This window comes from Panthera onca (genome assembly GCF_046562875.1).
Source record: "Panthera onca isolate mPanOnc1 chromosome E1 unlocalized genomic scaffold, mPanOnc1 haplotype 2 h2.Chr16_ul_6, whole genome shotgun sequence".
Classification (NCBI taxonomy): Eukaryota; Metazoa; Chordata; class Mammalia; order Carnivora; family Felidae; genus Panthera; species Panthera onca.
Genome location: NW_027675820.1, coordinates 152534 through 168280, shown reverse-complemented (window position 1 = coordinate 168280; position 15747 = coordinate 152534). Strand labels below are relative to the sequence as shown.

Sequence of the window (15747 nt, the reverse complement as noted above, 5' to 3'; positions counted from 1 at the left end):
AATGACTAATGACTAACTCATGGAACAACATAATATATTAAATTATACTTTCACATAAATTAGCTAATTTTAAAGTAATTTATTATATATTTCTCTTAATGAATTCTGAAAGATTATTTTTTTAGACATGTACTTTAGAAATGTGAAGAGGTTTTTGTTTGTTTTAATTAAGGGGGGGGTGGTCAGTCATGGATTTCCTAGTTCAGATGTTTGATATTATCATGCTAAACATAATAGGCTTTGCTGATTCTCTAAATTGGGTAAAGTGAGCTGACAGGAGCAAGGGGTGTAGGGAAAGAAAGTAGAAAGGGAAGGATTGGAGTTTGGGAGCAGGTGTGACGAATGGAGGGTATTTTTTATGAAATGGTGAGCTCGTTAATAGAATCACTAGAGAAACTTTGGCATACTTTTTTGTTCATAAAGGAATAGCCCACGCAGAACCCAGAGTTTTAACAAAATAATTTTAAGAATAAAGATAAGGGGCTATAGAAAACTATAGTGGAGAACGGATTGCTCTACCTTTTTAAATGGCCACATGTGGGTAGTGGCTGCCATTTTGGACAGTGCAAAACTGGAAGAATCCATCAGTTTTACTGTTATGTTCCAAAAATTTAGATCCATGGACTGAATTACATGTTGCATGTATATTCTCTGTGTTTGTAGTATTGAATGACATCATCGGTACATTGGAATGTATGGAAGAAAGTGATCAGTCTGGCAAGGACAACTATGCAGATGTACTTGGAAACACCAATAGAATTTATTTCACTGATAATAGTTTTCAAGAAGTGTTGGATGATTCCTTGCTCGACGGTGAGTTGATTGAGCAGATAACCAGCAACTTGTAATAAAAATTTCTTCTAAAATTTTATCCAAGGTTTTAAAATATTTTACCAAATACTAATTAATTAAATCTTAATACTTAGTTCCTAAATACTACTGTAAATGTATTGAAATGCAATTTACTACAGATCAGATTTAGAGATATATCTTATATTCTATATTCACGGAGATTTAGTTATTACAGTATCAAATTCCTGGATGATCTCTTGGACTGCATTGTAAACTTGGTCTGAAAGTATTTATATATGTTGTCATATGGCTTTAAAATGTTTCTTTCTAGAGTAATTTCATTTCAAAGTTAATCCCTTTCCTTTTATGAATTTTAGAGAGGTCCTAATAGTTGTCTAGCTTTCTTTTTCTTTTAGGTGACAGGCTCTTTGAAAAATACAAGTTATTGTTGAACAATTAAACCATTGGTCTATATAACATTCTGTGTAAGTGTTGATCTGGCTATTTGCTCTATTTACAAAGAATTTACCTGATCCATCCATATTCTTATCTGGGATATACCCAGATGGGTTTTATCAATACTTGGAAAGCCATCCCCTGCCTTTAAATTTAACTTCAGCTAAAAAATGAGATCAGATCTGTGTCTCAGGGAAAACTGGCAATCTGCAAAGACAGTTTAGATTGTCAAAACTGATGGGGGAGGAATGCTGGGATCTGGTGAGTAGAGGTGAGGGATGCTACTAACCACCCTATAATGTATAGGACAGCACTCCCCCACATAATTAGCTGGCCCCAAATGTAATTTTGCTCAGGTTGAGAAATTCTGTTTTAGAGTTATCTTGTAAAATTGCCAAACCTACTATTTTGAAAGTACTTTTTAATAGGTTAGTTATATTTTTTTAATCCTGCTTGGATCACATTTTAAAAATTAATGTAAATATAATGTATCTTGATTCTAACCTCCTTTTGCTTCAAGGTAATACCTGTACTAGTTGTGAGTTATTCTAAACTGCTCTCTAACTGCGATGTGGTCCATCTATGCAAATGGACATATTTTGTTTCTATCACTTGTCCCTCAAATAGATCTCTGTATCAATTTGCATTTGTGTAGAAAATGTATAGGATGAAGCGTATAACTGCACCTTGTCCTTAGGAAAAGCTCCAGAATTAGATAGATAGGTAGGCAGGCAGGACTAAAAAAGGACAATTCAGACTAATAATTAAACACCTTATTGAATATATGAGCCTGGGGATTAAGCTGTTCTCTTAGGGATAAAGGAAGCATTTGTAACATTAGAATCTCAGCCACATTTAAGAAGCTTGGTGGAGCTTGACGAATCCATGGAGTCTAAGAAGTAAGAGGAAGATGAGTAGAGAACGTTATTCTGGAAGCTAGTGGAGGATTTTGAGAAGAAGGGGATGGTCAATGCTAAATGTTATTGAGAAATGAAGTATGTAATTTATCCATTGGTTTTCTTCCAAACTGGATAAAATCAGGATGCTGTTCCTTATGGCATAATCTCTCTATTTAAATTTGCAGACTTTAGGAAAGAGGCTTTGTCTTCAAATCTGAAACTACCAACAGCAGATGGTAAGGACTTTATATATGTATACAAGAAAGCATTCCCTATGAAGGAGTTATTTTTTAGGATCATTGCCAGGTGCCAATGGATTCCTAGTCCATTCTTCCCACTCCAGCCAGAGTAATTTTTTTTTTTTCAAAAAAGTAATCTGATTGTGTGATGTCCCCCTATTTTCAACTCTTTAAACATTTTTCATTGTTGTTAAAGATCAAAATCCTGCATGTCCTAGCTCTCTGGTATAATTTTGTACCATTACCCTTGCTTTCTGCATTTTCAAGTACAATGGCTTTCTTTCATTTCCTTAGAACTCCAACTACAAAGCTTTTGCGTATTTTGTTCCCTGGAATAGTTTTCCCTGACACTCTTTGCCTAGTTAATGTTTACTCATCTTTCAAATGAGTGATGGGGTGCCTGGGTGACTCAGTTGGTTAAGTGTCTCACTTTGGCTCAGGTCATGATGTCGTAGTCTGTGAGTTTGAGCCCTGTGCTGAGCTTTGTGCTGACAGCTCAGAGCACGGAGCCTGCTTCAGATTCTGTGTCTCCTTCTCTGTCTCAAAAATAGACATTAAAAAAAAAATTGAATGAATGTCAATTTCCTCTAGGGAGCCTGTCATTATCTGCTAGTCGAGGTCAGCTTCTTTTATTATAAGCTTTCATTAAACTATGTCTTTTTCATAGCATTTACTTCATACTATAAATACCCATTAATATTTTTTTAAATGACACTAGAAATGCTCAATATATTTTAGCTTATATAGTGACAAAAGTAGGAGCATCTGACTGGTTCAGTTGGTAGAACATGCAACTCTTGACCTCAGGGTCATGAGTTCAAGCCCCATGTTGGGTGTAGAGCTTACTTAGGAAAAAAAGTAGCAAAAATATTAGAGAACTTTGAATTATCTTAATTCATTAAGACCAAAATAATATAATTTCTCATTAAACTTTTTTTATTTGAGTACGGTGGACACACAATGTTATATTCGTTTCAGGTGTAGTGATTCTCTATACATTTTGCTATGCTCACCACAAACATAGCTATTTGTCACCATACAACAATATTACAATATCACTGACTATATTCCCTTTCCTGTGCCTTTTATTCCCATGACATAGTCATTACATTCCTGGAAACCTGTATCTCCTACTCTCCTTTACCCCTTTTACCCATTATCCCCCTTTCTCTCCGGCCACCATCAGTTTGTTCCTGTATTTATAGGTCTGATTTTGCTTTTCTTTTTTTTATTTGTTTTTTAGATTCCACATATGAGTGCAATCATATGGTGTTTGTCTTTCTCAGTCTGACATATTTCACTTAGTATAATACCCTCTAGGTCCATCCATGTTGTTGCAAATGGCAAAAAAAATCTCATTCTTTTCCATGGTTTTGTCAAATTCCATAATATACCACATCTTTATTCATTCACCTATTGATAGATAGTTGAGATACTTCCATATCATGGCTGTTGTAAATAATGCGGCAATAAACATATAGGGGTGCATATACCTTTTTGAGTTAGTGTTTTTGTTCTCTTTGGGTAAATACCCAGTAGTGGAATTATTGGGTCAAATAGTATTTCTGTTTTTACTTTTTGAGGAACCTCCATACTGTTTCCACATCAGCTGTACCAATTTACATTCCACCAACATTGCACAAGGGCTGCTTTTTCTCCACGTCCTCGCCAGCACTTGTTACTTCTTATGTTTTTGATTTTAGTCATTCTGACACGTGTAAGGTGATATCTCATTGTTATTTTGATTTGCATTTCCCTGAGATTGGTGATGAATATCTTTTCGTGTGTCTGTTGGCCATCTGTATGTCTTCTTCAGAAAAATGTCTATTTAGGTCTTCTGCCCATGTTAAAATCTGGTTGTTTTCTAGTCACATTTTTGATTATTTGGTTAATGATTCTTTTTCTTACGTGCCTGGAAGCATCATTGGGCCAAGAACCATGTTTCCATTTTGCTACAAGTCCTAGCATTGTTTCTCCAGATCCTAGCACAATTTTGGCTTTCAGAAGCCCCTTATTAATAGCTAATTTAATAGCTAATATTAGATGATATTTACTGTGCTAGGCATTGTTTCAAATCTTTTATATTATTGACTTATATAATTGTGAATATTTATGGAATTAAAGAATGACAATAAATCTGTCTTCTTATCTCATTAGCCTCATCTCTCATCACTTCTGCATTTGTATTTATTCTGTAACCATATTACTTATTATAATTTAAATTGGTTCCATATCTTCCATGTGCTTTTGGTTCCGTATATTTGCATGTGCTGTTTCCTTTCTGTATATTTTCTGTCAAACAAATTCACATTTTCCCCCCAAACTCAGCTCAAACATCACTCCTCAACCCATAAGACTTTTCAGAGTTATAGGTTAGGTGAACTGTCTCAGTGCTTTATATCTGAGTGCTCAGTGCTCATATCTGGCACACATTTTTCTCATAGTACCAACTATATAATGTATTATAATTTTATTTACAGACATGACAAATTCAGTCCCTGTCTTCAAGGAATTTAAAGGAAACTCTTTAAGAGGGCTGAAATTTTCATTGTTGGTCTTAGTAGCTATAAAATAAATGTTAGTAAAAATGAATATAGGTCTAAAATGGTATTATGGTATTCTTTCCAACTGAAGGTTTAGATCTGTTAGTATAATGCAACGATTTTCGGACTGTGGAAACATACATGACAACTTCGTTTTGGGGTTGAGAGAGAAATGGGGTGAGAAATGGTATTGACAAAAAATTGAAACTCCCAGTAATGATCATGTTTTATATTTTAAATTGGTGTGGTATCAACAGGACTACATTTGGTTGTATGGGTTGTGCTTGCACAAAGATGCCTGGTTGAGAGGGTACAAGTAGAGACTGAAATGCATTCTACATTCCACTGTGCTCTCCAGGCTAGGACCACCAATGCTAGATTGCAGCTACCTAGAGGAAGGTATGCCTCTTTGTAATTGATACATAGAGAGGGGTGCCTTTTTTCAATTCACACAAAAGCACAATATAGACTGGTAGTGGCCCTGGAGATCAAGAGCTTTAATCTCAAATTTTAGCATTTTTTTTTCGTTTATTTCATCAGTTGATAGAAGTCTTTAGATCTACATGTACAGGATGTTACTATTATTTAAGAAAGGGTCACAGCTTACTCAGTATTTAATGGATGAGTGGATTCAGGTAACCCATCATATTCTGCATATAATTTTTTGGTTTAATTTTTTCTTTTCTTAAAATGTTTAGTTTTAAGAGACAGAGAGAGAGAGAGAGAGAGAGAGAGAGAGGGAGAGAGGACAAGTGGAAGAGGGGCAGAAAGAGAGACACAGAATCTGAAGCAGGCTCTAGGCTCTGAGTTTTCAGCCCAGAGCCCAATGCGGGGCTTAAACCCAGGAACCATGAGATCATGACCTGAGCTGAAGTTGGATGCCTAACCGACTGAGCCACCTAGGCGCCCTTAATTTTTTTAAATGCTGCTTGAAATAAATAGGTTGTCAGTTACAAGTAGAAAATACTTTGCTTTTTTTCTGCAGAGATTTTAGTTAAATATATATACTTAAATTGAGAGTTCACCTATAGTGGACTCTGGACAAACTATTTTGCATTTTTTAAAATAATAGTATCTTATATATATTTATTTATCTTTGTAGCAGTTAAAGAAGCTGCTTATATCTTGACAAGTGTTGATAATGGCAAGATTGGCATACGTAACTTGGAGCATGCCCTGAAAAGTTTGAATGTTAATTTAGCTGAGGAGGACGTCAGTGAAGCCCTTAAATATTGTGACATCGGTGGTGAGCATTTTTTTTGGCTTGAGATTCTGCTCATTTTTTCCTGTTTATAGGAACCAGTTTTAGAGTGTTTTATATGGAGGTAAAATGCTAAAGGCAGTCGCAGTGAGGCCTAGGTTGATATAAATTAGAGCCAAAATAGTCTGCTAATTTATTTACTGACCGTATCTATCTGTTCATACTCTACATATGCTTATTTAGATAATTAGCATTCATTTCTTGTAAGCATGGGTGGGAAAATACCATTATGTAATAAAACAAAGACATGACATCAGCAGCTTCATTTTGATCTGCAGTCTTTCTTCAGAGGAGACCCAATTTCACCTTTTATTTTGCTTGTCCCATTCTGCTTTTTTAACCAAAGGAAATACCCAAGGTTTCATTACATCTCAGAAGAATAATTATTTAGTCTTGATCATTGTTTCCAAGTGGTCACATATTTATCTTTGTTTTCCATCTTTGACTTCATGTATTGTGAACTTGATCTCCTTTCCTATTTACATCCACTCTTAAGTGTCAAATCGTGTGGGAATACTTCTAGAAGCTGGTGAGTTTTACCAGTTTTAGGTGGCTTTTTATTTGGGGTTTATCTTAACCAGCTTGTTTTTTCTATGGGAATCCCATGAGCATGTCTTAGGTTTAAGAGTACCTCCCCAGCATTGATTGGTTATTGCTTTTGCCATAGATTATTATTGACCTCAATCAATTTTTATGTTTTGACCTGGAGTTTTTCATATCATGAGAGTGGTATAAATTTAGACCCTAAGCCCACATGAGTTGCAGGAGATTTTTCACAGGTGATCTTTTTTACCCACTGCCTCTCAAAATTGGGAAGATTTAGGTCACCCTGGTGTTTACATGGGCCAGTGAATATAATATTTTAATCTCCCTTTCACTGGATTGAAATTCTTTAAGCATCCCAGTTTCATTTGGTATCTAAATTCAAACTCTCCGTGTAGCAGGACCCAAGATTTCTTTTATGAATATGCATGAACATTTAAATCAAGCACCTTGCTGCTTTTGGATCTAATATGTATCCCCAAATAGCTGTAGGCTTAGTATTCACTTGGTTTTCCCCTCTGGATCTCTGTGCCCACTTAACGTTTTATTATTTCCTTTTCATACAACTTGATAATGCATTTATAGAATAAAGTATTTCATACAGCATCTTTAGGAATTTGTAATCATTCCTGTGCTACCCAGCTTGCCATTTTGTTATAAGTTAAAGTCTTTTCATTGTAGGTATAGCCCTATATTTTCTGCTGTGGTTACATTACTGCATTTTATTTCGTGTGTGTGTGTGTGTGTGTGTGTGTGTGTGTGTCCCAATAGTTAACATTGTCACCTCTGGCCTTAGACTGCCTTAGTTCAAATACAGCCTCGAGCACTTTCTGGCTCTTGTGACCTAGACAAGTTATTTAATTTCTCTTTGCTTTCATCTTTTAAGGATAGGCACATCAAGCATGTTATAGAATGAATTCTTGTGCATATTTTAGTTAATAAATGTGAAGCATCATAAAAGGATACTTAGTATACATAAGGAACTCAAAAGTTATTTTAAGTTCTTACTTTTGAGTAAGAAGTCAAAAAAAGTGAACTATTAATATCATTAACTGATCAATAGGTGTGGTTCCTGAAAGTATGAAAAATTACATTGAAATAGTTTCAGCCATTTGAGAGAGAAAATAAGGTAGAATGAGATTTTAGGTATTGTTAATCAGAGCCTTTATTTTGTGTACTGACTGAGTATCAGGGTTTTAATGACAATATGCTTGATTTTGATATTTCCAGATAATAATGAGGTGAATTTAAAAGATTTCTTTGAAAGAATTAAAGGAAGTCCACCTTTCAAAGAGTCCGTAGGTAAGTGAATACTTCCAGTTTAAAGAAGTGACTGTAAAATAAAGATAATGAAATCACATTTAAAAAAAATCACTAAATGGATTTCAAGTGTTTAATTTGTAGTCTCTATAGTGTCAAAAAGGATTTCAAGCAGCTTATGCGATATAAAAAAAAAAAAAAAAAACAAGTGAAAATGGGACAAAGTTATAAAGGAGGGAAAAGAAATAAAACAGGGTTGAAGAAGATACACAGTAAATACCTTTGCTGTTAATATAAAGTCCTTCCTCAAGAGGAGATAAATTTTTCTTCACTCAAGGGGTTCTGGATCTATGAATTAAATCAGGTGTGGAAATTGGGTGAAGGACCACTACCCTCTGTGCTGTCTCAAGACAGGCCTTTGGAGTTTTCAGGTTTACCCAAATGGACTGGCCATTGATTTCATTTATAGAAATCTTAGCTTCATCTATCTAGTTTCTTTAAATGCTTGGGCCATTAATCCCTGTATCATTCTTACTACCATGTCATTTCTGTGGCCTAACCACATCATTTTGCCCCTGCTGCATAAAGACAATTGCTTGGTCTTTGTCCCCAAAGTTCCTCTCGTGCTCCTTGAAATTAGGGAAACCATTTCAACACCAGCATCTTTCCCTAAACGCCCATGTCTACAGAGAACACCTACCAAAGAACTCTCCGCAAATGCAGACACCCCTGCCAACAATGTATTTCTAAATGCGTTGGGGAAACAAATGTCTTTTTTTCTTCACGTTTGAATATCTCTAAAATTAGAACACCTTTATAATCAATGGCATTATTTATCAAATGTACATTTTTACTGAGATATAAATCACGTACCATAAAATCTCATCCTTTTTTTAAAAAAAAAATTTTTTTAATGTTTATTTTTGAGACAGGGAGAGACAGCATGAACGGGGGAGGGTCAGAGAGAGAGGGAGACACAGAATCTGAAACAGGCTCCAGGCTCTGAGCGGTCAGCACAGAGCCTGATGCAGGGCTCGAACTCACGGACCGCGAGATCATGACCTGAGCCGAAGTCGGCTGCTTAACCGACTGAGCCACCCAGGAGCCCCAAATCTCATCCTTTTAAGGTGTTCAATTCAGTGGTTTTTGGTATATTCACAAAGTTGTGCAACCATCACACTCTACTTCTGGGACATTTTCATCACGTCAAAAAAACCCCTGTACCCTGTAGTGCTTATTTCCCCACTCTCCCCAGCCACTGACAACCACTAGTCTGCTTTCTATCTGTGTTGATTTTTGAACATCATATAACTAGAATCATATAATTTGTGGCTTTTTGTGTCTGGCTTCTTTCATTTGGCATACTGTTGTTTTTTTTTTTTTTTAATTTTTAATGTTTATTTTTGAGAGAGAGAGAGCGAGGAAGGGACAGAGAGAGAGGGAGACACAGAATCTGAAGCAGGCTCCAGGCTCTGAGCTGTCAGCACGATATGGGGCTCGAACCCACGAAACCATGAGATCATGACCTGAGCTGAAGTCGGCCGCTCAACCGACTGAGCCACCCAGGCGCCCCAGCATACTGTTTTTAAGGTTCACCTGCATTATAACATAAATGAGTACTTTATTCCTTTTCGTGGTAGAATAATATTCTGTGGTTATACCACATTTTCTTTGGCCATTTATCAGTTCATAGACATTTGGGTTGTTTCCCTTTTTTGGCCACTAAGAATAATGCTGTTATGAACATGTGTACATTTTTTTGAGTACAGGTTTTTGTGTGGACGTACATTTACATTTCTCTCAGGTACCTACCTAGGAATGGAACTGCTGGGTCACGTGGTAACTTTACATTCAACTTGAGGAGCTGCTGGAACATTTTCCAAAGCAGCTGCCCCATTTTACATTCCCAACAGCATTGTACATTTCTTTAAATCCTTGTCAGTACTGGGGTGCCTGGGTGGCTCAGTTGTTAAGCGTCCGACTTCGGCTCAGGTCATGATCTCGCGGTCCGTGAGTTCAAGCCCCGCGTCAGGCTCTGGGCTGATGGCTCAGAGCCTGGAGCCTGCTTCCGATTCTGTGTCTCCCTCTCTCTCTCTGCCCCTCCCCCGTTCATGCTCTGTCTCTGTCTCAAAAATAAATAAAAACATTAAAAAATAAAAAAAAAGTTTTTAAATCCTTGTCAGTACTTGTTACATTGTCTGTCTTTTTTATTCTAGCCTAGTCTCACAAGTATCTCACCGTGGTTTTGTTTTGCATTTTTCTGATGGCTAATAACTTTGAACATCTTTACATGTGTTTACTGGCCATTTAGAGATATGTACCCTTTGCTTATTTTAAAATTGGGTTATTTGTCACGTTGTTAGGGTTCTTATGTCCTGGATACTATAGCTTTATCAGATAGATGATTTGCAAATCTTTTCTCTAATTTTATGGGTCTTTTCGCTTTCTTGGTGGTGTCCTTTGAAGCACAAACGTTTTTAAATTGGGTGAAATCCAGTTTATATTTTCTTTTGTCACTTCTTTTGATATCATGTCTAAACATAATCCAAGATCATTAAGATTTATACTAATGTTTTCTTCTAAGAATTTTATAGTTTTAGCCTTTTAATTTCAATCTTTGATTCATTTTGAGTTAATGTTTGTATGTGGTGTGAGATGGGAGTCCACTTTAATTCTTTGGCATGCAGATAGCCAGTTACCCCAGCATCATTTGTTGACAAGATCATTCTTTTCCCCCTTAAATAAATGGTTTTGCCATCCTTGTAAAAAATCAATTGATCAGAAATGTATGGATTTATTTCTAGACTCCCAGTTCCATTCCATTGATTTTTATTTATTCTTATGCCACATGGTCTTAATCACTATAGCTTTGTAGTAAAGTAATAACCTAAACAGTAATTTTCAACCAGAGCAGGGCATCAAATTTACCTATAAAGCTTGAGTTACCTGGTTCTACTTCTGACTATGATGGAGTAGCTTATGTGAAACCAACCCTCCTGCTGAGAACAGCTAGTAAAATGTGGATTAAATTAAACAGCATCAACAACCACAACTGTTTGAAGGCATTGGAAAGTGACCAAGGCTGTCAAGATTTGTGGGGCTATAAGATAAATATAAAGAGCACGACTTACAGAAACAGCACCTTCTTCTTCTTCTTATTTTGTCTCTGTAACATAACTTTAAGTGAAATAAGGCAATAAAGTTTTGATGTAAACTTCTTTGTAATGCTTCACAATTATTTCAGGGTCCACATATGAAGTATTATGTAGCTGTAGGCATCATGGTTGACCAGTTACATACGTCTACTTGAAAGGCACAGTAGTTAAGAGCATGGGCTTTGGAAATATCGTGCCTGGATTTGAATCCTGGCCCTGCCACTTAATACCAGTGTATTCTTTAGTAAATCACTTAACCTCACAAACCTCGGGGCGCCTGGGTGGCTCAGTTGGTTAAGCGCCCAACTTCAGCTCAGGTCATGATTTCGCGGTTAGTGAGTTTGAGCCCCACGTTGGAGTCTGTGCTGACAGCTCCGAACCCGGAGCCTGCTTCAGATTCTGCATCTTTGTCTCTCTCTGACCCTTCCCCGCTCGTGGTCTGTCTGTCTGTCTGTCTCTCTCAAAAATAAATAAACATTAAATTTTTTTTTTAAATCTCACTAACCTCAATTCCTTCATCTGAAAAATGGGGATAATAATGCCTATCTTGGAATTATTATAGGTAATAATAGACTTAAGTAGGTAAAGTAGAAGTACTCAGAAGAGTCTCCAGCACTTAGTGTTCAGTAACTGCTAGCTGTTACAATACACAATGGTTTTTTTTGTTTTTTTTGTTTTTTTTTTTTTTTTTTTCAACATTTTTTATTTATTTTTGGGACAGAGAGAGACAGAGCATGAACGGGGGAGGGGCAGAGAGAGAGGGAGACACAGAATCAGAAACAGGCTCCAGGCTCCGAGCCATCAGCCCAGAGCCTGACACGGGGCTCGAACTCACGGACCGCGAGATCGTGACCTGGCTGAAGTCGGACGTTTAACCGACTGCGCCACCCAGGCGCCCCTACACAATGGTTTTTAAAACTACTAGTAATTTCATGTAAAGTTCTTTTATGCAACTCAAGCCCATTAAGTGAAAGTGAACAATGTACTCTTATTTCTGCTGTTGAAGCACGTTTTTGCTCTTTTTTTTTTTTTCTCAGTTACACAGCTACTCTTCATTACTATTCAAATTCTCCAGAATGATCTAATTGATGTCTCTAGCCTCAAGGCATTATTGATGAACAATGACTTTCATGCAGCTAATGTTTTACTTGATGAAGTATTAAGACATGGACCTGAACATGGTTAGTAGTCTGAATGCATCTAGTTGTAAAGGCCATCATCTACCAGTGGGGATGGGAGATGTATGGATGGGATATACAGCAATGGAGGGCACCCTGGGGGGGGGGGGGGGGCGCTGCAGTGAGATGACTGGTGAGCACCAGTGCCACCATAGTGTGCCAAGCCTGAGCTCTGTGAAACTGAACAGATGGGTGAGTCTGGGCCTACTTTATCCCTGTGGGTGGTGGTACTTGGGAGATGAGGTCACTTTGTGAACTGACTGGCACGGGCAGTATTCAGTCAGAATGCCATGCACAGAGTACAACAGAGTCCGTGAGGCCCTTCGCCACGTGTTAACCCTTTGGAAGGTAAACTATGCTGATATCCAGGAATACCTCAGGGGGTGTTGCCTGCGGCATTGGCTCAAGGAAGCAGATGTTTATAAATGTACAAAATAACTGCGTTATTTTAATGACTGGTATTGTTGAATATCATTTTTGTTACGTTTTCAAAAGAGTTGGGGAATATTCTTTACTTTCCTATTCTCTGTAAGAGATTTTTTTTCTTCCTCAAATGTTAAGCAGAACTCACAGGTGAAGCCTTATGGGCCTAGAGTTTTATTTATGGAAAAATTCTGGACTATTGATTTAATTTCTGAAATTGTATGGTATTACCAAGAAAATATTCTATTTTCCTGTCAATTTTGGCAGGCTGTGTCTTTATAGGAATTTGTCCACTTCATCTGACTTTTCAAATGTATTGGATAAAGTTGTCCTTGACATCTGCTTTTTATCTTTTTTGATTTCTGCTTCATCTGTAATGATACCTTCATTTTCATCCTCAATATTAGTGACTTAGAGCTTTTTTTTCCCCCCACTCCACCTCCACAGAGTTTTTCTTTTCCTTTTTGTAAAATTGAGATAGAATGGGCATATAATAACATTATGTAAGTTTAGAGTGTCCAATGTGTTGATTTGATACATTTATATATTGCAATATAATTATCACTGTAATGTTATCTAACACCTCTATCACATCACGTAATTATCACAATTTCTTTTTTTGTGGTGAGAACATTTAAGATCTAGTCTCTTAGCAACTTTCAATTATGTAATACAGTATTAGATCAGCACAGCATTAGATTTCCAGAATTTATTCATTTTAACTGCAAATTTGTACTTTTTAACAGTATCTCCCCAATCACCCCACCCCCTAAGTCCTTGGTAACCACCATTCTGCTCTCTTTCTGTGAGATCGGCTTTTTTAGATTCCACATATTAGCGATATATACAACATTTGTCTTTGGCTTATCTCCTCTAAGCATAAGGACTTCAAGATCCTACCATCTTGTTGCAAATGACAGGATTTCTCTCTTTCTCATGGCTGAAAAATATTCTGTTGTCTATTTTCACACTACCTCTGTTTATTCATCTGTTGATGAGCACTTAGATTGTTTCCATATTTTAGCTATTGTGAATAATGCTGAAATAGACACAGGAGTATGTCTTCAAGATCCTGTTTTCGTTTCCTTTGAATATACACTTGTAAGGGGAATTGATGGTTCATATCGTAGTTCTATTTTTAATTTTGAGGGGAATTTCTATACTATTGTCCATAGTGGCTGCACCAATCTACATTGCCACCAACAGTGTATGAGGGTTCCCATTCTCCACATCATCACAAATCCTTATCTCCGGTCTTCTTGATGATAGCCATTCTAACGGGTTTGAGCAATATCTCATTGTGGTTATGATTTGCATTTCCCTGATGGTTAGTGATGTTGAACACCTTTTCATGCACCTGTTGGTCATTTGGATGTCTTCTTTGGGAAAATGCCTATTCTATTGCTCTGCCCATTTTTAAAATAGTTCATTTGCTTGTTTGTTATTGAGCTGTGTGAATTCTTTGTTATATATTTTGGATAATAATCCTTTATCAGATATATGGTTTGCAAATATTTTCTCTCATTCTGTAGGTTGCCTTTTCATTTTGCCGATTGTTTCTTTTGCTGTACAAAAGTTTTTAAGTTGAATGTAGTTCTGGGGTGCCTGGGTGGCTCAGTCGGTTAAGCGTCCGACTACAGCCAGTTAAGCTTTCGACATCAGGTCTTGATCTCATGATTCTTGAGTTCAAGCACCATGTCGGGCTCTGTGCTGACAGCTTGGAGCTTGCTTCAGTTTCTGTGTCTCCCTCTCTCTCTGCCCCTCCCTGCTCATGCTCTGTGTCTTTCTCTCTCTCAAATAAATAAACATTAAAAAAAAGAAAAATCTTAAATGGCATCTAGTTCTACTTGTTGATTTCTGCTTTTGTTGTTTGTGCTTTTGGTGTCATGTCCAAAAAATCATTGCCAAGACCAATGTCTGAAAGCTGTTTCCTTATGTTTTCTTTACAGTATCAGATCTTACAATTAAATCTTTAATTCATTTTGAGGTAATTTTGGGGAGTATCCCAAGTGGTTATTCAGTTTCCCAACACCATTTGTTGAAGAGACCATCCTTTCTCCATTGAATGTTCTTGGCTGCCTCGTCAAATATTAGTTGAGCATATGTGGGGTTTATTTCTGGGCTCTGTCACTTCTGCTGTAAACTTTTCTACTTTTTTTTTTTTTTTTTTTTGCATTGGGTTTTTTTTTTTTTCTTCCTTTTCTCTCTCCCCCTCCTTTTTTTTTTTTTTTTTTCCTTTTGGTTCTTTTCATGTCTATCCTTTATGTCCCTTACTATAGTTTGTCATATCCATTCTACCTTGTGTACCTTTACTTTACTTGAGTCTTTATTTTGGAGCTGACTTGGTCTTTCTACACAGTCTATTTTCTGAGTTGTTGGCTCCCATCTCAGATCTTCCTTTGTCCATTTCTATCCTGATTTGTTGAAAGAGTTGAGGGTGTTGGGTGGCACATTCAGTGTGGAGCTCTGTCTTCAGTTTCTACTGAAGTAAATGAAGTCCGTTTACTTTAATGGCACCTTTGGGGCAGAGGGTGGGAGGTGGGGGTAGTGAGCCTTCTGACATTTTGATACTGTTTAGTAGGGACTTCATCTTTAACTGCTTCTTTCTTTTCCTTCACCACCAAATTCTGTGCACTGAGTTCCACATCAAGATGCCATCTTTGGTCCTATGGATTTCTAAGCCTTTTTCTTAGATTTCTCCAGAGTAAATTTAGGTGGTTACCATTATCCTAAAAGTGGTGTTTCTTAACCTTTAAAAAAAAATATCACTCCCCTAAGGAGACTTTTTAGACATTTTTGTCTTTTTCACCATCCCACACGCTATGAATGTTTAATGCCAAAAATAAATATTTGCTTATGTACTGTGGCCACAAACCATTGTAATGGCTAAGATTTTTTCCCCTCCAAGAACCTGTTTTCCTTCCTGAAAGCCTATCACCCTCAGTGAAAATGCATGTCCTAAAGGTATCTAGAACTTTAGTTTCTGCTTATACTGCTA

The 15747-nt window shown here is 36.8% G+C and overlaps 1 pseudogene; it reads left to right on the top strand.

Moving 5' to 3' along the window:
* LOC144615253 (EF-hand calcium-binding domain-containing protein 13-like) overlaps positions 1-12334 on the top strand; it is a 99011-nt pseudogene extending 86677 nt beyond the window's left edge.
* The last annotated feature ends 3413 nt before the right edge of the window (positions 12335-15747 follow it).